At 44.2% G+C, this 22,318-nt stretch overlaps 11 non-coding genes across 11 annotated transcripts; 6 read left to right on the top strand and 5 right to left on the bottom strand.

Annotated features, from left to right (window-relative positions):
• Window positions 1–55: 55 nt before the first annotated feature.
• Window positions 56–128, top strand: TRNAF-GAA (transfer RNA phenylalanine (anticodon GAA)). Its single transcript has one exon. It is a non-coding gene; the product is annotated as a tRNA-Phe (tRNA).
• Window positions 129–1,572: 1,444 nt separating this feature from the next.
• Window positions 1,573–1,645, top strand: TRNAF-GAA (transfer RNA phenylalanine (anticodon GAA)). The gene has a single exon. It is a non-coding gene; the product is annotated as a tRNA-Phe (tRNA).
• Window positions 1,646–2,837: 1,192 nt separating this feature from the next.
• On the bottom strand, window positions 2,838–2,920 carry TRNAL-CAG (transfer RNA leucine (anticodon CAG)). The gene has a single exon. It is a non-coding gene; the product is annotated as a tRNA-Leu (tRNA).
• A 175-nt stretch (window positions 2,921–3,095) lies between these two features.
• TRNAF-GAA (transfer RNA phenylalanine (anticodon GAA)) lies at window positions 3,096–3,168 on the top strand. The gene has a single exon. It is a non-coding gene; the product is annotated as a tRNA-Phe (tRNA).
• Window positions 3,169–4,358: 1,190 nt separating this feature from the next.
• On the bottom strand, window positions 4,359–4,441 carry TRNAL-CAG (transfer RNA leucine (anticodon CAG)). Its single transcript has one exon. It is a non-coding gene; the product is annotated as a tRNA-Leu (tRNA).
• A 1,433-nt stretch (window positions 4,442–5,874) lies between these two features.
• TRNAL-CAG (transfer RNA leucine (anticodon CAG)) lies at window positions 5,875–5,957 on the bottom strand. The gene has a single exon. It is a non-coding gene; the product is annotated as a tRNA-Leu (tRNA).
• A 175-nt stretch (window positions 5,958–6,132) lies between these two features.
• On the top strand, window positions 6,133–6,205 carry TRNAF-GAA (transfer RNA phenylalanine (anticodon GAA)). Its single transcript has one exon. It is a non-coding gene; the product is annotated as a tRNA-Phe (tRNA).
• Window positions 6,206–19,105: 12,900 nt separating this feature from the next.
• Window positions 19,106–19,188, bottom strand: TRNAL-CAG (transfer RNA leucine (anticodon CAG)). The gene has a single exon. It is a non-coding gene; the product is annotated as a tRNA-Leu (tRNA).
• Window positions 19,189–19,363: 175 nt separating this feature from the next.
• TRNAF-GAA (transfer RNA phenylalanine (anticodon GAA)) lies at window positions 19,364–19,436 on the top strand. The gene has a single exon. It is a non-coding gene; the product is annotated as a tRNA-Phe (tRNA).
• Window positions 19,437–20,628: 1,192 nt separating this feature from the next.
• On the bottom strand, window positions 20,629–20,711 carry TRNAL-CAG (transfer RNA leucine (anticodon CAG)). The gene has a single exon. It is a non-coding gene; the product is annotated as a tRNA-Leu (tRNA).
• A 175-nt stretch (window positions 20,712–20,886) lies between these two features.
• On the top strand, window positions 20,887–20,959 carry TRNAF-GAA (transfer RNA phenylalanine (anticodon GAA)). The gene has a single exon. It is a non-coding gene; the product is annotated as a tRNA-Phe (tRNA).
• The last annotated feature ends 1,359 nt before the right edge of the window (window positions 20,960–22,318 follow it).

The following is a 22,318-nucleotide window of genomic DNA, read 5'->3' on the forward strand; positions in this document are numbered from 1 at the left end:
TTGCCTAAAGATGTCCCAACTAGTGAACGGGGAGACAGCAAACCCCAGGACAGAGGCCGAAATAGCTCAGTTGGGAGAGCGTTAGACTGAAGATCTAGAGGTCCCTGGTTCGATCCCGGGTTTCGGCAAATGAATTTTGAATACAAATTCACTAACAAAAGAAAAGGCTTACTACGTTTCTTTCCAATTCGTTGGGGTTTCAATCGAGCGTAGCGCTCTGCTGGAACTATAGAAAAAAAAAAAAGGTTGAAAACAGTTCTTTCAGGAGAAGACAATGTGCTGCGCGGATGCCGAAATAGCTCAGTTGGGAGAGCGTAGACTAAAGATCTAAAGGTCCCCGATTCAATTCTGGGTTTTGTCACACCCTCGTTTTAAACATTGAACAATTGACATGAATGTTTTTGGGTTCTTTCTATATCCTAACTGAACCGAGCTTTCCTTCTAGCATAATGCGCAGGTAATCCTGGAAATGGGGGGGGGGAGTCCCTCTTTCACATCAGTCATTAATGTGAGAAAGACTAAATAATGCAAGGATCCGGAAATATTCAGCAGAATGCTGAATGGCAGAGACATATATTACCACACTTCTCCAAGAAGCCTTACCTCTTCTCCGTGTTCCCTCCCGAAGAACCAGCTGCCATTTTCTTTGCTGCTCGCCCAATAGCGTTCACCTCCAAAAGCACGCAGCTGCATCACCAGAAGACATGTCCTAGGTGCACAACAGCGGTGGCTGTCTTTTTTTAGCAGATAGATCCTGCTCAGCTACATTATATTGATGATTTTAAGTGGGTATAGAGTCAGAGCTCGACACTTGGCTGGTCAAAACCAGATGGCAATGTCCAATGAGCTCCAGGCCCCACTGAATGTCATTTCTCCCAGGTCTCCCCCAGGTTCCAATGCTGTAGAAATGTTATTCCATGCTTCAGCTTTAAACCTTTGTCTCTTACAATAAAGGCCGATATTTTACCTTAACGGTCCACACAGACAGAATGTAGAAGAGGTGTTTGTGACAGACATCATAGCGGATCCTCCAGATTGTGATTGGATTAGTTTTTGGTCTCCATTCAAGTGCGCATTATTCAGAACTCTTGTCTTCACAAGAAAATCCCTTGCGGAGTCACATACTTTTCAGGAGGTTCACGCGGAAGTTACACAGAATCAGGTCACTGAAAGCTAGGACCCTTATTACTGGCTCTACAGCCAAGCAAGCTGAGTCAGGCTATATAGTCAGAAGTAAAAGTGAAATTGCCATTGGGAGCCAGCAGGAATTTCTCTGCACTGGTGCTATCGCCAGCAGGAAAAAAATCAAACCACTGTCAGAAGTGGGATTCGAACCTACGCCTCCAGAGGAGACTGCGACCTGAACGCAGCGCTTTAGACCACTCGGTCATCCTGACATGGGATTAGTTTCCTCAGTCCCTGAATGTCGCGCGCATGCACGCTATTTGGAATCAATTAACTACTCATTAGAAAATCATCCCTCCTATGTACATTCTGTACTCATGGGAATGTTCACCTTGCCTAAAGATGTCCCAACTAGTGAACGGGGAGACAGCAAACCCCAGGACAGAGGCCGAAATAGCTCAGTTGGGAGAGCGTTAAACTGAAGATCTAAAGGTCCCTGGTTCGATCCCGGGTTTCGGCAAATGAATTTTGAATACAAATCCACTAACAAAAGAAATGGCTTGCTACGTTTCTTTCCAATTCGTTGGGGTTTCGATCGAGCGTAGCGCGCTGCTGGAACTATAGAAAAAAAAAAAAGGTTGAAAACAGTTCTTTCAGGAGAAGACAATGTGCTGCGCGGATGCCGAAATAGCTCAGTTGGGAGAGCGTAGACTAAAGATCTAAAGGTCCCCGATTCAGTCCTGGGTTTTGTCACACCCTGGTTTTAAACATTGAACAATTGACATGAATGTTTTTGGGTTCTTTCTATATCCTAACTGAACCGAGCTTTCCTTTTTGCATAATGCGCAGGTAATCCTGGAAATGGGGGGGGGGGGGGGAAGTCCCTCTTTCACATCAGTCATTAATGTGAGAAAGACTAAATAATGCAAGGATCCGGAAATATTCAGCAGAATGCTGAATGGCAGAGACATATATTACCACACTTCTCCAAGAAGCCTTACCTCTTCTCCGTGTTCCCTCCCGAAGAACCAGCTGCCATTTTCTTTGCTGCTCGCCGAATAGCGTTCACCTCCAAAAGCACGCAGCTGCATCACCAGAAGACATGTCCTAGGTGCACAACAGCGGTGGCTGTCTTTTTTTAGCAGATAGACCCTGCTCAGCTACATTATATTGATGATATTAAGTGGGTATAGAGTCAGAGCTCGACTCTTGGCTGGTCAAAACCAGATGGCAATGTCCAATGAGCTCCAGGTCCCACTGAATGTCATTTCTCCCAAGTCTCCCCCAGGTTCCAATGCTGTAGAAATGTTATTCCATGTTTCAGCTGTAAACCTTTGTCTCTTACAATAAGTGCCGTTCTTTTACCTTAACGGTCCACACAGACAGAATGTAGAAGGGGTGTTTGTGACAGACATCATAGCGGATCCTCCAGATTGTGATTGGATTAGTCTTTGGTCTCCATTCAAGTGCGCATTATTCAGAACTCTTGTCTTCACAAGAAAATCCCTTGCGGAGTCATGTACTTTTCAGGAGGGTCACGCGGAAGTTACACAGAATCAGGTCACTGTAAGCTAGGACCCTTATTACTGGCTCTACAGCCAAGCAAGCTGAGTCAGGCTATATAGTCAGAAGTAAAAGTGAAATTGCCATTGGGAGCCAGCAGGAATTTCTCTGCACTGGTGCTATCGCCAGCAGGAAAAAAATCAAACCACTGTCAGAAGTGGGATTCAAACCCACGCCTCCAGAGGAGACTGCGACCTGAACGCAGCGCCTTAGACCGCTCGGCCATCCTGACATGGGATTAGTTTCCTCAGTCCCTGAATGTCGCGCGCATGCACGCTATTTGGAATCAATTAACTACTCATTAGAAAATCATCCCTCCTATGTACATTCTGGACTCGTGGGAATTTTCACCTTGCCTAAAGATGTCCCAACTAGTAAACGGGGAGACAGCAAACCCCAGGACAGAGGCCGAAATAGCTCGGTTGGGAGAGCGTTAGACTGAAGATCTAAAGGTTCCTGGTTCGATCCCGGGTTTCGGCAAACTAATTTTGAATACAAATCCACTAACAAAAGAAAAGGCTTGCTACGTTTCTTTCCAATTCGTTGGGGTTTCGATCGAGCGTAGCGCACTGCTGGAACTATAGAAAAAAAAAAAAGGTTGAAAACAGTTCTTTCAGGAGAAGACAATGTGCTGCGCGGATGCCGAAATAGCTCAGTTGTGAGAGCGTAGACTAAAGATCTAAAGGTCCCCGATTCAATTCTGGGTTTTGTCACACCCTGGTTTTAAACATTGAACAATTGACATGAATGTTTTTGGGTTCTTTCTATATCCTAACTGAACCGAGCTTTCCTTCTTGCATAATGCGCAGGTAATCCTGGAAATGGGGGGGGGGGGGAAGTCCCTCTTTCACATCAGTCATTAATGTGAGAAAGACTAAATAATGCAAGGATCCGGAAATATTCAGCAGAATGCTGAATGGCAGAGACATATATTACCACACTTCTCCAAGAAGCCTTACCTCTTCTCCGTGTTCCCTCCCAACGAACCAGCTGCCATTTTCTTTGCTGCTCGCCGAATAGCGTTCACCTCCAAAAGCACGCAGCTGCATCACCAGAAGACATGTCCTAGGTGCACAACAGCGGTGGCTGTCTTTTTTTAGCAGATAGACCCTGCTCAGCTACATTATATTGATGATTTTAAGTGGGTATAGAGTCAGAGCTCGGCTCTTGGCTGGTCAAAACCAGATGGCAATGTCCAATGAGCTCCAGGCCCCACTGAATGTCATTTCTCCCAGGTCTCCCCCAGGTTCCAATGCTGTAGAAATGTTATTCCATGCTTCAGCTGTAAACCTTTGTCTCTTACAATAAATGCCGTTCTTTTACTTTAACGGTCCACACAGACAGAATGTAGAAGGGGTGTTTGTGACAGACATCATAGCGGATCCTCCAGATTGTGATTGGATTAGTCTTTGGTCTCCATTCAAGTGCGCATTATTCAGAACTCTTGTCTTCACTAGAAAATCCCTTGCGGAGTCACGTACTTTTCAGGAGGGTCACGCGGAAGTTACACAGAATCAGGTCACTGAAAGCTAGGACCCTTATTACTGGCTCTACAGCCAAGCAAGCTGAGTCAGGCTATATAGTCAGAAGTAAAAGTGAAATTGCCATTGGGAGCCAGCAGGAATTTCTCTGCACTGGTGCTATCGCCAGCAGGAAAAAAATCAAACCACTGTCAGAAGTAGGATTCGAACCCACGTCTCCAGAGGAAACTGCGACCTGAACGCAGCGCCTTAGACCGCTCGGCCATCCTGACATGGGATTAGTTTCCTCAGTCCCTGAATGTCGCGCGCATGCACGCTATTTGGAATCAATTAACTACTCATTAGAAAATCATCCCTCCTATGTACATTCTGGACTCGTGGGAATTTTCACCTTGCCTAAAGATGTCCCAACTAGTGAACGGGGAGACAGCAAACCCCAGGACAGAGGCCGAAATAGCTCATTTGGGAGAGCGTTAGACTGAAGATCTAAAGGTCCCTGGTTCGATCCCGGGTTTCGACAAATTAATTTTGAATACAAATCCACTAACAAAAGAAAAGGCTTGCTACGTTTCTTTCCAATTCGTTGTGGTTTCGATCGAGCGTAGCGCACTGCTGGAACTATAGAAAAAAAAAAAGGTTGAAAACAGTTCTTTCAGGAGAAGACAATGTGCTGCGCGGATGCCGAAATAGCTCAGTTGGTAGAGCGTAGACTAAAAATCTAAAGGTCCCCGATTCAAATCTGGTTTTTGTCACACCCTCGTTTTAAACTATGAACAATTGACATGAATGTTTTTGGGTTCTTTCTATATATTCTAACTGAACCGAGCTTTCCTTATTGCATAATGCGCAGGTAATCCTGGAAATGGGGGGGAAGTCCCTCTTTCACATCAGTCATTAATGTGAGAAAGACTAAATAATGCAAGGATCCGGAAATATTCAGCAGAATGCTGAATGGCAGAGACATATATTACCACACTTCTCCAAGAAGCCTTACCTCTTCTCCGTGTTCCCTCCCGAAGAACCAGCTGCCATTTTCTTTGCTGCTCGCCGAATAGCGTTCACCTCCAAAAGCACGCAGCTGCATCACCAGAAGACATGTCCTAGGTGCACAACAGCGGTGGCTGTCTTTTTTTAGCAGATAGACCCTGCTCAGCTACATTATATTGATGATTTTAAGTGGGTATAGAGTCAGAGCTCGACTCTTGGCTGGTCAAAACCAGATGGCAATGTCCAATGAGCTCCAGGCCCCACTGAATGTCATTTCTCCCAGGTCTCCCCCAGGTTCCAATGCTGTAGAAATGTTATTCCATGCTTCAGCTGTAAACCTTTGTCTCTTACAATAAATGCCGTTCTTTTACTTTAACGGTCCACACAGACAGAATGTAGAAGGGGTGTTTGTGACAGACATCATAGCGGATCCTCCAGATTGTGATTGGATTAGTCTTTGGTCTCCATTCAAGTGCGCATTATTCAGAACTCTTGTCTTCACAAGAAAATCCCTTGCGGAGTCACGTACTTTTCAGGAGGGTCACGCGGAAGTTACACAGAATCAGGTCACTGAAAGCTAGGACCCTTATTACTGGCTCTACAGCCAAGCAAGCTGAGTCAGGCTATATAGTCAGAAGTAAAAGTGAAATTGCCATTGGGAGCCAGCAGGAATTTCTCTGCACTGGTGCTATCGCCAGCAGGAAAAAAATCAAACCACTGTCAGAAGTAGGATTCGAACCCACGCCTCCAGAGGAGACTGCGACCTGAACGCAGCGCCTTAGACCGCTCGGCCATCCTGACATGGGATTAGTTTCCTCAGTCCCTGAATGTCGCGCGCATGCACGCTATTTGGAATCAATTAACTACTCATTAGAAAATCATCCCTCCTATGTACATTCTGGACTCGTGGGAATTTTCACCTTGCCTAAAGATGTCCCAACTAGTGAACGGGGAGACAGCAAACCCCAGGACAGAGGCCGAAATAGCTCAGTTGGGAGAGCGTTAGACTGAAGATCTAAAGGTCCCTGGTTCGATCCCGGGTTTCGGCAAATGAATTTTGAATACAAATCCACTAACAAAAGAAAAGGCTTGCTACATTTCTTTCCAATTCATTGGGGTTTCGATCGAGCGTAGCGCACTGCTGGAACTATAGAAAAAAAAAAAGGTTGAAAACAGTTCTTTCAGGAGAAGACAATGTGCTGCGCGGATGCCGAAATAGCTCAGTTGGGAGAGCGTAGACTAAAGATCTAAAGGTCCCCGATTGGGGCGGGGCCTGACCGCGCAGCATGGTAGACGCGAGTCACTAGAGCTCCGTGATACCGGGGACTTTGAGCGGTCGTCTTGCCTTACCTGGAGGTGAACATGGGCAAATCTGGCAGAGGGAAGCTCCGAGCACCCCTAGGATGCCCAAACATCAGGTGGACTTGCAGCGTTTTATTAGAAAGAAGACCGGGACTTCTCCTCACACTCTCCCTAAGATGGCGCCGGAGTCTAAGCCGGAAGTGGACTCAGAGGACGACTCTGAAGTTGGAAGCATAACGGGAGGTGAGCTTTCTGATGCAAATACCACGCAACTCACACGGAAATTTTTTTTTAAAACTTTGGAAAAAGCAATCACTAATGCGATGTCACCAGTTTTAGCTGAACTGGCGGATATTTCCTCTGAGATTAAAGCTACTTCTCATAGAGTTCAGGCTCTTGAGGAGTCTTACTCGTCCATTAGAGAGCATGCTGGGGCGGTGTCAGACCATCTCCAACAACAGGAAGAGCTACTTGATCGCTCCTTGCTACTAATAGAAGATCAGGAGAATAGAAACCGCAGGCGCAATCTCCGTTTGAAAGGGGTCCCTGAATCTTACTCCCCAGAGGACTTGCCCAAAATGGCGAACAGCATTTTCACAGATCTGTTGGGCCAGGAACGTGCAGCTCAGGTGACCATAGAACGCATACATAGATCGCTTCGGCCTAAGCCCAGACAAGGGGACCCTCCCCGTGACATAATATGCGGTCTCCTCTCCTTCAGAGACACACACGCCATCCTTACTGCGGCTAAAGCTAAAGACCAAATTTTGCTTGAGGGTGTTGAAATTTTTCTGTACCAAGACATTGCCCCCTCCATATTGGCAAAGAGGAGATTGCTCAAGCCTTTACTAGATGAACTGAGAGCAAGGAATATACAGTATGCATGGTTATACCCTTTTGGACTGGCTATTTTATGTGGCGGACGACGTATTGTTGTCCATACTCCACGGGACTTACCAGCTGTATGGTCATATTTGGATATATCACCCCTGGAAATCCCCTCTTGGCTACCCTCTCAGAATTTGGATCCGATACCACTACTTCCACCTCTCTCGCATGGGCCTGGTGCTAATAAATTCAAGTCACCCAAATCTCGGAAGAGCCTTCTCAGAGACTAAAGAATTTACCTGAATATGCCCTGGACTTCCCTGGTTGTTATCTGTTCATGGACCTACCGGTAACTTTATATTGTGCTCACTGCCTATCTCTTGAGCAAGAGTCTGGCCCCTGTTTCGTTTTTTCTCTTTTAGCCTTATCTAGTTGTGTATCTTTTTAGTTGGACGCTGGGACATTTCCTTTTATACCATAATTACCTCGTGTTGGCTTTGGACTCATCCTTTATCGCACCATGATGTTTAGTGTGACCGGTACAACAATACTCTGCCAGTGCTCTTTAGATTTCCCGAACTTCGTTCAGTTGTTAACTGTCTATGTTCCTCCTACAGGTATTTTACTTACTAATTTTTTTTTTTTTCTTTATAGGACGATCCTTAGGGTCCCATTCCGATCAGGAAAAACCCCGTTCCATCAGTCTACTAGTTTAGTATTTGGTTACTTCTTGACTAGTTCTAGTTGTGTAGGTACTGCATACTCTTATATTCTTTTACTACCTGATAGTTACGAGATACCCTCTAGGGTTCTTTGTGTAGAAGGCATCCACACCCTATTTGGTACGTGTCTTGTTTATACTCTTTATAGATATCCTCTTACATCTAGCCTACCTTACCATTATGGCTTCTGTAACCCCCCCCCCCCCTCTCTTACGATCTCATCCTTTAATGTAAAGGGGTTAAACTCTCCAAATAAGCGCCATTGGGTAATGTCCCTTTCAAAAAAGTTTAATGCGGATATTTTGTTACTCCAAGAAACCCATTTTAGAACAGACAGGATTCCTAAGCCTTATAAAACTATATATGATCGATGGTACTACTCAACTCACCCGACGTCCTCTTCCAAAGGCGTTGCCATCGCCATTAAAAGGACGCTCCCGTTTATTATCACCCAACAGTATGCTGATGTAGAAGGGAGAGCCATTTTTGTTAAAGGTCGCATTTCTAACCGACCACTAACTATAGCCTCACTCTATGCCCCTAACCATGGTCAGCTCTCTTGGTTAATACAGATCCTGAAATCTCTGGCTCAGTTTGCAGAGGGCGAAATTTTGATCGGCGGGGATCTTAATGTCTTGTTAGATCCCCTCTTAGACTCCTCCTCACAAAAATCTGCGCTTTCCCAGAAGGCTATTAGAAGACTACACCTTGCTTTACAGGAATTGAATCTAATAGACTCCTGGAGACTGGTAAATCCAACTGTGAAAGATTATACTTTTTTTTCAATGCCACATAATTCACACCAACGCTTGGATTATATTTTATGCTCCAAGTCGTTGGCTAATAATATTACCAAGTCCCAAATTGGCGTTATTAGTGTTTCGGACCATGCGCCAGTCTCTACCACCTTTGCACTTCCAGACCTGACCCCTAGAGAGTGGACCTGGCGCCTTAATGAACAATTACTTGATAGTCTTGAGTTTAGAGAGCATATAGGTAAGGAATTGTCTGCTTATTTCCTGTTGAATGTGTCACCGGAAGTATCTCCGGCATTAGTTTGGGAGGCTCACAAGCCTGTTATACGAGGCCTCTTTATTTCAAAAGCTTCAGCCCTGAAGAAGGAGAAACAAAAAATGATTGACTCCCTGATGGCTCAGATTGCCACCCTTGAGCGACTGCAGAAGCGTAATGCCCTTTTATCTGCCCACTCGGATCTGTTGCTACTTAGAGAAAAGTTGAAAAATTTGTTGAACGCTTCCTCAGCTAAGGCTTTCTTACACTCTAAAGCCCGTATTTACGCTCATGGAAATAAGGGGGGTAAAACTATGACCGCAATGCTGAGAAAGGAGAGAGCAAGAGCACATATAGCAGCAATTAAGAAAACAGATGGCTCTCTGACTTATGACACTTCTGAAATTGCAAAAGAGTTTAGAGATTATTACTCCTCTCTCTATAACCTAAAGCAACAGGATACTAACCCTCATGGTCCAGTTAGGACTATGGAGGATACGTTACGAATTCGAGAGTTCCTTCACTCTCTTAAACTGCCTTCTGTTACAGAAGAGATGAGTGACTCTTTGCTTCGACCAATCACAGAATCTGAAATACAAGAGGTTTTATCTAGTTTTCCTAGTGGTAAGAGCCCTGGCCCTGACGGGCTGCCCTCCCTTTACTACAAAACTTTTCAGTCTCAGCTAGTTCCTCATCTTACTTCTTTTTGTGATTCTTTGTTGAAAGGCTCATCTATGGTGCGGCAGTCGCAGGAGGCACATATTACTTTGATTCACAAAGAGGGCAAAGACCCGACGCAATGCTGCAATTATAGACCTATATCATTGCTGAATTGTGATTTGAAAGTCTGGGCTAAGGTTCTCGCTATGAGACTGAGAGATATAGTTCCCTCTTTAGTACATGAGGAGCAGGTCGGTTTTGTGAAAGGCAGAGAGGGTAAAGAAAACACGCATAAATTGCTACATGTTATTGCATTGGCAAAAAAATTGAATAGCCCATTACTTCTATTTAGTGTAGACGCCGAGAAGGCATTCGACCGTGTAAGTTGGAACTATATGTTGGAAACTTTACTAGCTTTTGGTAAAGGGAAATGTTCGTTGTTGTACCGTGTTAGCCAGTGGGTTGGAAATATAAAAAAACACGAAAACTTGGTAATCTTCAGTAGTTGATACCTTTTTAATGGCTAACTCATAATGATGACAAATGGCTAACGTTTCGAAGCGCAAGGCTCCTTTGTCAAAGCAAATTTAAAAACATTTTTGAAGGATGCATATATATATATATATATATATATATATATATATATATACACAGAGCAGGCACAAAGGGTGTTAGATTTCAGGAGGAGGGGGGGGGTTGTTAGTAGTTGGTGAGACAATGTAAGCAATTGGTGGAGACATTTGCTAGAGACAATGTGGTAATTGGTGGAGACAATATAAACACTTACAGGTCCTTGTCAGATCACACACTACTGTAAAAAGACATGAACCCCTGTGATGCATTAATCCCACACTCTAGTGTCCGAAACAATGTCATGAATTTATATTCATGTATGCGTCTTTCTCTCTTAGATCTGAAATTCCCTCTCAAAATCAGAATTTTCATGTCATTGGTAATGTTGTGGTCCCCCCTGCAAAAATGTTTTGACACGGGAAGGTCAGATCTTTGTTCTTTAATAGTATGGCGATGTGAGTTCATGCGCAGTCTAAGTTGCTGTCCGGTCTCTCCAACATACAGATTATCAGTGGAGCATTTGGTACACATAATTAAATACACTACATTGGATGTGCTGCAGGTGAAGGTACCTGGAATGTTATATTCCTTGTTCGAGTTTGGTATCTCTATCCTGTCAGTGGTCAGTATGTGGGGGCAGGTTTTGCACCTCTTATTCCCACATGGAAATGTTCCTGCGTTGGTTGGGGATGTTAGTGAGCTACTGACCATCATATTCCTGAGGTTTGGTGGCTGTCTATAGCACAGGAGAGGGGGGGTCCGGAAATATGGATGTTAGACGGTTGTCTTTTTGTAGTAGTGGATGTAGTTTGCGTGTGATTCCTCTCAGCGTCTCCAGGTGGGGGTTATAAGTGACAACCAGGGGCACTCGGTTGTTCTCCTGTTTGGTATTGTATCTTAATAACTCCGATCTTGGTATCCTGGTGGCTCTGGTGATTTGGTTATCAATCGTTCTTGGATGGTAACCCTGCTTCAAGAATGTGTCTCTGAGGACTCCGAGGTGTTCTTCTCTATCTGCAGGGTTAGAGCATATGCGATGGTATCTGATGGCCTGGCTGTACACAATAGAGTTCTTTATGTGTTTCGGATGAAAGCTGTCCCATCCTAGGTAGGTTGGTCGGTCAATCGGCTTCCGATACAGTGATGTCTCAATTTTGTTGTCCTGTATCTTGATGACTGTGTCTAGGAAGTTTATTTCCGAGAAGGAGTGATTGAGCGTCAGGTTGATGGTGGGATGGAATTGGTTGAATAGTTCATGGAAGGTTTTCAGCTGTTGTTCAGACCCAGTCCAAATGATTAGGATATCGTCAATGAATCGGTAGTAGGCCAGGGGCCTAATGGTGCAGGTGGAGAGGAAGTCACTCTCAAGCTTGGCCATGAAGAGATTAGCGTACTGTGGCGCCATTTTGCTCCCCATTGCGGTGCCAGTCTGCTGTAGATAGATACAGTCACCAAAAGAAAAGTAATTGTGGGTGAGGATGAATTTCGTGAGTTTCACCACTGATTCAGCGCTCATACCTCGCTTTTCCATGAAAAACTGGCAGGCGTTTACACCATCCTGGTGTGGGATGTTGGAGTACAGGGATTCTACATCCATGGTGGCCAGGATGGTTCCATCTGGAAGGGGACCTATAGTGGATAGCTTATTTAATAGGTCTGTGGTGTCCTGAAGGTAGCTGGCTGTATCCTTCACTAGGGGTTTCAGAGTGCCCTCCACCCATCCAGAGATCTGTTCAGTGAGTGTCCCCACACATGAGATGATCGGTCTCCCTGGGTTCCCAGGTTTGTGTAGTTTAGGGAGCATATAAAAAGTTCCCATTCTTGGGCTTGTTGGTATGAGGCTGCTTAGGCCTTTGGCTCCATCAGTTAGGCCCGAGATAACTTTTTTCAGTTTTTTAGAGTACTCCACTGTGGGGTCTGAATCTAATTTAGAGTAGTAGTGCGTGTCATTCAGCTGTCTGTGTGCCTCCTGTATGTAGTCTGATGTGTTCATCATGACTATAGCGCCACCCTTGTCCGCTGGTTTAATGATGATGTCGTTATTATTTCTCAGAGATTTTATAGCCCTTCTTTCCTGGGCAGGGGGGACCACAACATTACCAATGACATGAAAATTCTGATTTTGAGAGGGAATTTCAGATCTAAGAGAGAAAGACGCATACATGAATATAAATTCATGACATTGTTTCGGACACTAGAGTGTGGGATTAATGCATCACAGGGGTTCATGTCTTTTTACAGTAGTGTGTGATCTGACAAGGACCTGTAAGTGTTTATATTGTCTCCACCAATTACCACATTGTCTCTAGCAAATGTCTCCACCAATTGCTTACATTGTCTCACCAACTACTAACAACCCCCCCCCTCCTCCTGAAATCTAACACCCTTTGTGCCTGCTCTGTGTATATATATATATATATATATATATATATATATATATATATGCATCCTTCAAAAATGTTTTTAAATTTGCTTTGACAAAGGAGCCTTGCGCTTCGAAACGTTAGCCATTTGTCATCATTATGAGTTAGCCATTAAAAAGGTATCAACTACTGAAGATTACCAAGTTTTCGTGTTTTTTTATATTTCCAACCCACTGGCTAACACGGTACAACAACGAACATTTCCCTTTACCAAATGGAGGATACCAGAATCTACCGGACCATCATGGACCTAAAGACACTTCTGAAGAAACTGGCACAACTGGACAGCGACATCTTTTTTCTATCTAAATGCAAAAAGGAGAAATTAATTCCTAAAGGACTCAGGCTCACAAACCCCATCGCATCTACCTATAATACTCACTATGCACAAAATTTGTGTTATAGAACTTCAGAGAGACTCAGAAACCATCTCATACATCTCTTCTACGGCATCAAGAGCAAAGTCCAAAAGGAAATTACAACAAAATGGAACAATATCGAGGAGAGCTCCAGGATAACATTACTACAACACTATGAGGAACTGCAGATATCTCTGATCCTCAATAAGCGAAAGAAACTCCACGGACTGAGACGTGATGCAGGTTTCTACAAGAACACACACAAAGCAAGATATACACCTAACAACAACCAGAATCACACACATGCTGATTTGGAAACACAGAACTGTGTGATCAATCTCTCCACCTATGAACCCACCAAAGCAGAATTTGGGGTACTCTCCAGGGGACTCTCATTTTGTCCTTCTAAAACCATGGACAAAATTGAACTGTGCAGTGACATGGAGGATTTTTTCAGGAGGCTGCGCCTGAGAGAATATTTTCATGACACAGATGACACAGAGGAGACCCAACCCACCCCTTCAGAGGTTCACAGCTTAACTAAGAAGGAGACATCTGATTGGACACCTCCAACTGGACGAAATTTTGTTCTGGATAATTATATAGACTGTTTTAGACACATGGTCAAATCAACTATACTGGATACAAATAAAGCCCTGCCGTCTAACATCACTGCCCAGGAAAGAAGGGCTATAAAATCTCTGAGAAATAATAACGACATCATCATTAAACCAGCGGACAAGGGTGGCGCTATAGTCATGATGAACACATCAGACTACATACAGGAGGCACACAGACAGCTGAATGACACGCACTACTACTCTAAATTAGATTCAGACCCCACAGTGGAGTACTCTAAAAAACTGAAAAAAGTTATCTCGGGCCTAACTGATGGAGCCAAAGGCCTAAGCAGCCTCATACCAACAAGCCCAAGAATGGGAACTTTTTATATGCTCCCTAAACTACACAAACCTGGGAACCCAGGGAGACCGATCATCTCATGTGTGGGGACACTCACTGAACAGATCTCTGGATGGGTGGAGGGCACTCTGAAACCCCTAGTGAAGGATACAGCCAGCTACCTTCAGGACACCACAGACCTATTAAATAAGCTATCCACTATAGGTCCCCTTCCAGATGGAACCATCCTGGCCACCATGGATGTAGAATCCCTGTACTCCAACATCCCACACCAGGATGGTGTAAACGCCTGCCAGTTTTTCATGGAAAAGCGAGGTATGAGCGCTGAATCAGTGGTGAAACTCACGAAATTCATCCTCACCCACAATTACTTTTCTTTTGGTGACTGTATCTATCTACAGCAGACTGGCACCGCAATGGGGAGCAAAATGGCGCCACAGTACGCTAATCTCTTCATGGCCAAGCTTGAGAGTGACTTCCTCTCCACCTGCACCATTAGGCCCCTGGCCTACTACCGATTCATTGACGATATCCTAATCATTTGGACTGGGTCTGAACAACAGCTGAAAACCTTCCATGAACTATTCAACCAATTCCATCCCACCATCAACCTGACGCTCAATCACTCCTTCTCGGAAATAAACTTCCTAGACACAGTCATCAAGATACAGGACAACAAAATTGAGACATCACTGTATCGGAAGCCGATTGACCGACCAACCTACCTAGGATGGGACAGCTTTCATCCGAAACACATAAAGAACTCTATTGTGTACAGCCAGGCCATCAGATACCATCGCATATGCTCTAACCCTGCAGATAGAGAAGAACACCTCGGAGTCCTCAGAGACACATTCTTGAAGCAGGGTTACCATCCAAGAACGATTGATAACCAAATCACCAGAGCCACCAGGATACCAAGATCGGAGTTATTAAGATACAATACCAAACAGGAGAACAACCGAGTGCCCCTGGTTGTCACTTATAACCCCCACCTGGAGACGCTGAGAGGAATCACACGCAAACTACATCCACTACTACAAAAAGACAACCGTCTAACATCCATATTTCCGGACCCCCCTCTCCTGTGCTATAGACAGCCACCAAACCTCAGGAATATGATGGTCAGTAGCTCACTAACATCCCCAACCAACGCAGGAACATTTCCATGTGGGAATAAGAGGTGCAAAACCTGCCCCCACATACTGACCACTGACAGGATAGAGATACCAAACTCGAACAAGGAATATAACATTCCAGGTACCTTCACCTGCAGCACATCCAATGTAGTGTATTTAATTATGTGTACCAAATGCTCCACTGATAATCTGTATGTTGGAGAGACCGGACAGCAACTTAGACTGCGCATGAACTCACATCGCCATACTATTAAAGAACAAAGATCTGACCTTCCCGTGTCAAAACATTTTTGCAGGGGGGACCACAACATTACCAATGACATGAAAATTCTGATTTTGAGAGGGAATTTCAGATCTAAGAGAGAAAGACGCATACATGAATATAAATTCATGACATTGTTTCGGACACTAGAGTGTGGGATTAATGCATCACAGGGGTTCATGTCTTTTTACAGTAGTGTGTGATCTGACAAGGACCTGTAAGTGTTTATATTGTCTCCACCAATTACCACATTGTCTCTAGCAAATGTCTCCACCAATTGCTTACATTGTCTCACCAACTACTAACAACCCCCCCCCTCCTCCTGAAATCTAACACCCTTTGTGCCTGCTCTGTGTATATATATATATATATATATATATATATATATATATGCATCCTTCAAAAATGTTTTTAAATTTGCTTTGACAAAGGAGCCTTGCGCTTCGAAACGTTAGCCATTTGTCATCATTATGAGTTAGCCATTAAAAAGGTATCAACTACTGAAGATTACCAAGTTTTCGTGTTTTTTTAGCTTTTGGTATTCCACCTCCTTTTGTTAGAGCTGTTCTCTCTCTCTATGCCCAACCTCATGCTCGGATTAAGATTAATGGTTCCTTTTCAGGCTGCTTTGATATATCCAACGGGACCAGACAGGGGTGCCCTCTCTCCCCTACCCTATTTGTCCTCTCCCTGGAGACTTTCCTCCAGGCAGTGAGACAAAATCCAAATATTTCAGGTTTCCAATTTGCAGATAAATCAATGCACACGATGGCTTATGCAGACGACGTGTTGTTCCTGCTGTCTGACCCCGTAACGTCTCTGCCGGAACTTCAATCCCTTATAGTTACTTATGGCTCCCTTTCCAATTATAAAATTAATGACACGAAATCGGAAATTCTCAATGTGTCTATACCACCTTCCCAGATTAAAGTTTTGCAAAGCTCAACACCCTACCAGTGGAAAACTAAGTCCTTGAAATATCTTGGTGTACATTTGCCCTCTGATATTGAGGATGTTTTCTCGCTAAACTATGTTCCCTTGCTCTCTGAACTCAAGTCACTGCTGAAGGATTATAATCTTCCATATTTGTCCTGGTTAGGCAGAAAAAATCTCTTGCAAGTTTATATTGTCCCAAAAATGTTATATGTATTGCAGATGTTACCCATTTTTGTACCTCGACCTTATTTTCACCAAACTCGACGGCTTTTCTCGGCCTTTCTCTGGAACCACAGACCTCCTAGGTTACCATATAGACTTCTTGTTAAATGAAGACAAAGCGGTGGAATTGCTCTACCAGACCTACAAGCCTGTTATGAGGCTATTCAGCTCTCCCGCTGGATGTACTATGCTCTCCCTCATAAGATTTCTTTAGTCACGGTCTTGGCACAAAGCCTCTTTGATGACTTTTATTTCAAACCTCTTTGGTTCCCCACACCTTCTTACTGTCGTGGAGACCTAAATTTGTTATTAAAGGGCCCGTGCGAGGTTTGGCTTAAACATAAAGAACGTTTGGCTCCAACACCCTCCCCAATTTTGCCTGCAGACCTCATTCCGTTCCTTCCGCTGTTAACCCATAACACGCCGTTACTCAGTGGTTCCATCTGGAATGTTTTGAAAGAAGTTAGACTTAAGGATTTAATTGAGGACGGCTTACCTATTTCTCAAACACAGCTTCATGCATTAGCTCCTTCTGTCAAGCCTCACTTCCTCCATTACGCGCAATTTTATAGTGTTATTAAGAAACTGCTATCAATTGCCAACCCATGTCGTAAGCTTACAGCTTTTGAGAAGGGTCTACTTGCGAAATTACCGTCCCAACGAAAAGTCTCATGCTGTAAACGAATGCTTGCGGATTATGCTGACATTGACAAACCCCCTTATGTCTCTGATTGGGAGAAAGAATTGGCCTTGACCTTTTCTGAGGAAGATGTAGATTTTATCTTGAAACGTAGTTTTGGACAATCTAGGTGTGTGCGCTTACAGGAACTCCACTATAAAGTTTTAACTAGGTGGTATCGCACGCCGGATTGGCTCTTTAGACATGGCCTTAAAGATTCTAATAAGTGTTGGCGCTGTAATTCTGAAGTAGGCACGATGTTACACATCTGGTGGTCGTGTGATCTAATTGAACCATTTTGGAGAGAGATATCAGACTTTATTAACAGACTTTTCAAAACATCACAGGTGCTTTTCCCGGATCAAGTCTTTCTCACGGGCCCTGCAGGTTCTTTGAGTCCACATAAACGAGAGCTGTGGTTCCACTTGATTGGCGCAGCAAAGTCGCTGATTCCCTTACACTGGTTAAGTTCTTCCCCCCCAACCTTTCAGGCATGGCTGGAGAAATCACACCAAATTGCTCGTTTCGAGGAGTTAGTGAGTTGGAAAGATAGATCTCACGATCGCTATGTCAAGGTTTGGAAGAAGTGGTGGAACTTGGTATCGTGATTCCTTCTGGGATTTCTTCCTTTTGGGAATCAGGTCCTCTTTTCTTGCTTCTTTACTTCTTTCTTTGTTGCCCCCCCCGCTTGCCTTCTTATGCTCGCATTTGAAGTTTTTCAGGTAGTTACTTAATACTTATACAGAATGACCTACACAACTGTATGTTCTTTTGACATAATGTGTTTTATTATACTCAACTTATTTGTTGGATTTCGTTTACTTGTTTTATTGGAATTTTCAAAGAAATCATTGGTGTTTATATCTTTGACTGATTACACCTAATGTCACTGTACTTTCTTGTGTATAAATATAAATAAAGAATAAATAAAGGTCCCCGATTCAATTCTGGGTTTTGTCACACCCTCGTTTTAAACATTGAACAATTGACATGAATGTTTTTGGGTTCTTTCTATATCCTAACTGAACCGAGCTTTCCTTCTTGCATAATGCGCAGGTAATCCTGGAAATGGGGGGGGAAGTCCCTCTTTCACATCAGTCATTAATGTGAGAAAGACTAAATAATGCAAGGATCCGGAAATATTCAGCAGAATGCTGAATGGCAGAGACATATATTACCACACTTCTCCAAGAAGCCTTACCTCTTCTCCGTGTTCCCTCCCGAAGAACAAGCTGCCATTTTCTTTGCTGCTCGCCCAATAGCGTTCACCTCCAAAAGCACGCAGCTGCATCACCAGAAGACATGTCCTAGGTGCACAACAGTGGTGGCTGTCTTTTTTTAGCAGATAGACCCTGCTCAGCTACATTATATTGATGATTTTAAGTGGGTATAGAGTCAGAGCTCGACTCTTGGCTGGTCAAAACCAGATGGCAATGTCCAATGAGCTCCAGGCCCCACTGAATGTCATTTCTCCCAGGTCTCCCCCAGGTTCCAATGCTGTAGAAATGTTATTCCATGCTTCAGCTGTAAACCTTTGTCTCTTACAATAAAGGCCGTTATTTTACCTTAACGGTCCACACAGACAGAATGTAGAAGGGGTGTTTGTGACAGACATCATAGCGGATCCTCCAGATTGTCATTGGATTAGTCTTTGGTCTCCATTCAAGTGCGCATTATTCAGAACTCTTGTCTTCACAAGAAAATCCCTTGCGGAGTCACGTACTTTTCAGGAGGGTCACGCGGAAGTTACACAGAATCAGGTCACTGAAAGCTAGGACCCTTATTACTGGCTCTACAGCCAAGCAAGCTGAGTCAGGCTATATAGTCAGAAGTAAAAGTGAAATTGCCATTGGGAGCCAGCAGGAATTTGTCTGCACTGGTGCTATCGCCAGCAGGAAAAAAATCAAACCACTGTCAGAAGTGGGATTCGAACCCACGCCTCCAGAGGAGACTGCGACCTGAACGCAGCGCCTTAGACCGCTCAGCCATCCTGACATGGGATTAGTTTCCTCAGTCCCTGAATGTCGCGCGCATGCACGCTATTTGGAATCAATTAACTACTCATTAGAAAATCATCCCTCCTATGTACATTCTGTACTCATGGGAATTTTCACCTTGCCTAAAGATGTCCCAACTAGTGAACGGGGAGACAGCAAAACCCAGGACAGAGGCCGAAATAGCTCAGTTGGGAGAGCGTTAGACTGAAAATCTAGAGGTCCCTGGTTCGATCCCCGGTTTCGGCAAATGAATTTTGAATACAAATCCACTAACAAAAGAAAAGGCTTGTTACATTTCTTTCCAATTCGTTGGGGTTTCGATCGAGCGTAGCGCGCTGCTGGAGCTATAGAAAAAAAAAAAAGGTTGAAAACAGTCCTTTCAGGAGAAGACAATGTGCTGCGCGGATGCCGAAATAGCTCAGTTGGGAGAGCGTAGACTAAAGATCTAAAGGTCCCCGATTCAATACTGGGTTTTTTCACACCCTCGTTTTAAACATTGAACAATTGACATGAATGTTTTTGGGTTCTTTCTATATCCTAACTGAACCGAGCTTTCCTTCTTGCATAATGCGCAGGTAATCCTGGAAATGGGGGGGGGGGGGGGGAGTCCCTCTTTCACATCAGTCATTAATGTGAGAAAGACTAAATAATGCAAGGATCCGGAAATATTCAGCAGAATGCTGAATGGCAGAGACATATATTACCACACTTCTCCAAGAAGCCTTACCTCTTCTCCGTGTTCCCTCCAGAAGAACCAGCTGCCATTTTCTTTGCTGCTCGCCCAATAGCGTTCACCTCCAAAAGCACGCAGCTGCATCACCAGAAGACATGTCCTAGGTGCACAACAGCGGTGGCTGTCTTTTTTTAGCAGATAGACCCTGCTCAGCTACATTATATTGATGATTTTAAGTGGGTATAGAGTCAGAGCTCGACTCTTGGCTGGTCAAAACCAGATGGCAATGTCCAATGAGCTCCAGGCCCCACTGAATGTCATTTCTCCCAGGTCTCCCCCAGGTTCCAATGCTGTAGAAATGTTATTCCATGCTTCAGCTGTAAACCTTTGTCTCTTACAATAAAGGCCGTTCTTTTACCTTAACGGTCCACACAGACAGAATGTAGAAGGGGTGTTTGTGACAGACATCATAGCGGATCCTCCAGATTGTGATTGGATTAGTCTTTGGTCTCCATTCAAGTGCGCATTATTCAGAACTCTTGTCTTCACAAGAAAATCCCTTGCGGAGTCACGTACTTTTCAGGAGGGTCACGCGGAAGTTACACAGAATCAGGTCACTGTAAGCTATGACCCTTATTACTGGCTCTACAGCCAAGCAAGCTGAGTCAGGCTATATAGTCAGAAGTAAAAGTGAAATTGCCATTGGGAGCCAGCAGGAATTTCTCTGCACTGGTGCTATCGCCAGCAGGAAAAAAATCAAACCACTGTCAGAAGTGGGATTCGAACCCACGCCTCCAGAGGAGACTGCGACCTGAACGCAGCGCCTTAGACCGCTCGGCCATCCTGACATGGGATTAGTTTCCTCAGTCCCTGAATGTCGCGCGCATGCACGCTATTTGGAATCAATTAACTACTCATTAGAAAATCATCCCTCCTATGTACATTCTGTACTCATGGGAATTTTCACCTTGCCTAAAGATGTCCCAACTAGTGAACGGGGAGACAGCAAACCCCAAGACAGAGGCCGAAATAGCTCAGTTGGGAGAGCGTTAGACTGAAGATCTAAAGGTCCCTGGTTCGATCCCGGGTTTCGGCAAATGAAATTTGAATACAAATCCACTAACAAAAGAAAAGGCTTGCTACGTTTCTTTCCAATTCGTTGGGGTTTCGATCGAGCGTAGCGCACTGCTGGAACTATAGAAAAAAAAAAAGGTTGAAAACAGTTCTTTCAGGAGAAGACAATGTGCTGCGCGGATGCCGAAATAGCTCACTTGGGAGAACGTAGACTAAAGATCTAAAGGTCCCCGATTCAATTCTGGGTTTTGTCACACCCTCGTATTAAACAATTGACATGAATGTTTTTGGGTTCTTTCTATATCCTAACTGAACCGAGCTTTCCTTCTTGCATAATGCGCAGGTAATCCTGGAAATGGGGGGAGAGTCCCTCTTTCACATCAGTCATTAATGTGAGAAAGACTAAATAATGCAAGGATCCGGAAATATTCAGCAGAATGCTGAATGGCAGAGACATATATTACCACACTTCTCCAAGAAGCCTTACCTCTTCTCCGTGTTCCCTCCCGAAGAACCAGCTGCCATTTTCTTTGCTGCTCGCCGAATAGCGTTGACCTCCAAAAGCACGCAGCTGCATCACCAGAAGACATGTCCTAGGTGCACAACAGCGGTGGCTGTCTTTTTTTAGCAGAAAGATCCTGCTCAGCTACATTATATTGATGATTTTAAGTGGGTATAGAGTCAGAGCTCGACTCTTGGCAGGTCTAAATCAGATGGCAATGTCCAATGAGCTCCAGGTCCCACTGAATGTCATTTCTCCCAGGTCTCCCCCAGGTTCCAATGCTGTAGAAATGTTATTCCATGCTTCAGCTGTAAACCTTTGTCTCTTACAATAAAGGCCGTTATTTTACCTTAACGGTCCACACAGACAGAATGTAGAAGGGGTGTTTGTGACAGACATCATAGCGGATCCTCCAGATTGTCATTGGATTAGTCTTTGGTCTCCATTCAAGTGCGCATTATTCAGAACTCTTGTCTTCACAAGGAAATCCTGGGGCCACACGGTGGCTCAGTGGTTAGCACTGCAGCCTTGCAGCGCTGGAGTCCTGGTGTTCAAATCCCACCAAGGGCAAAAAAACCATCTGCAAGGAGTTTGTATGTTCTCCCCGTGTTTGCATGGATTTCCATCCCATATTCCAAAAAGACATACTGATAGGGAAAAATGTACATTGTGAGCTCTGTGTGGGGCTCACAATCTACATTTAAAAAAAAAAAAAAAAAAAAAAAAAGAAAATCCCTTGCGGAGTCACGTACTTTTCAGGAGGGTCACGTGGAATTTTGCACAGAATCAGGTCACTGAAAGCTAGGACCTTTATTACTGGCTCTACAGCCAAGCAAGCTGAGTCAGGCTATATAGTCAGAAGTAAAAGTGAAATTGCCA

The sequence above is a fragment of the Leptodactylus fuscus genome, chromosome 1 (genome assembly GCF_031893055.1).
Source record: "Leptodactylus fuscus isolate aLepFus1 chromosome 1, aLepFus1.hap2, whole genome shotgun sequence".
Lineage (NCBI taxonomy): Eukaryota > Metazoa > Chordata > Amphibia > Anura > Leptodactylidae > Leptodactylus > Leptodactylus fuscus.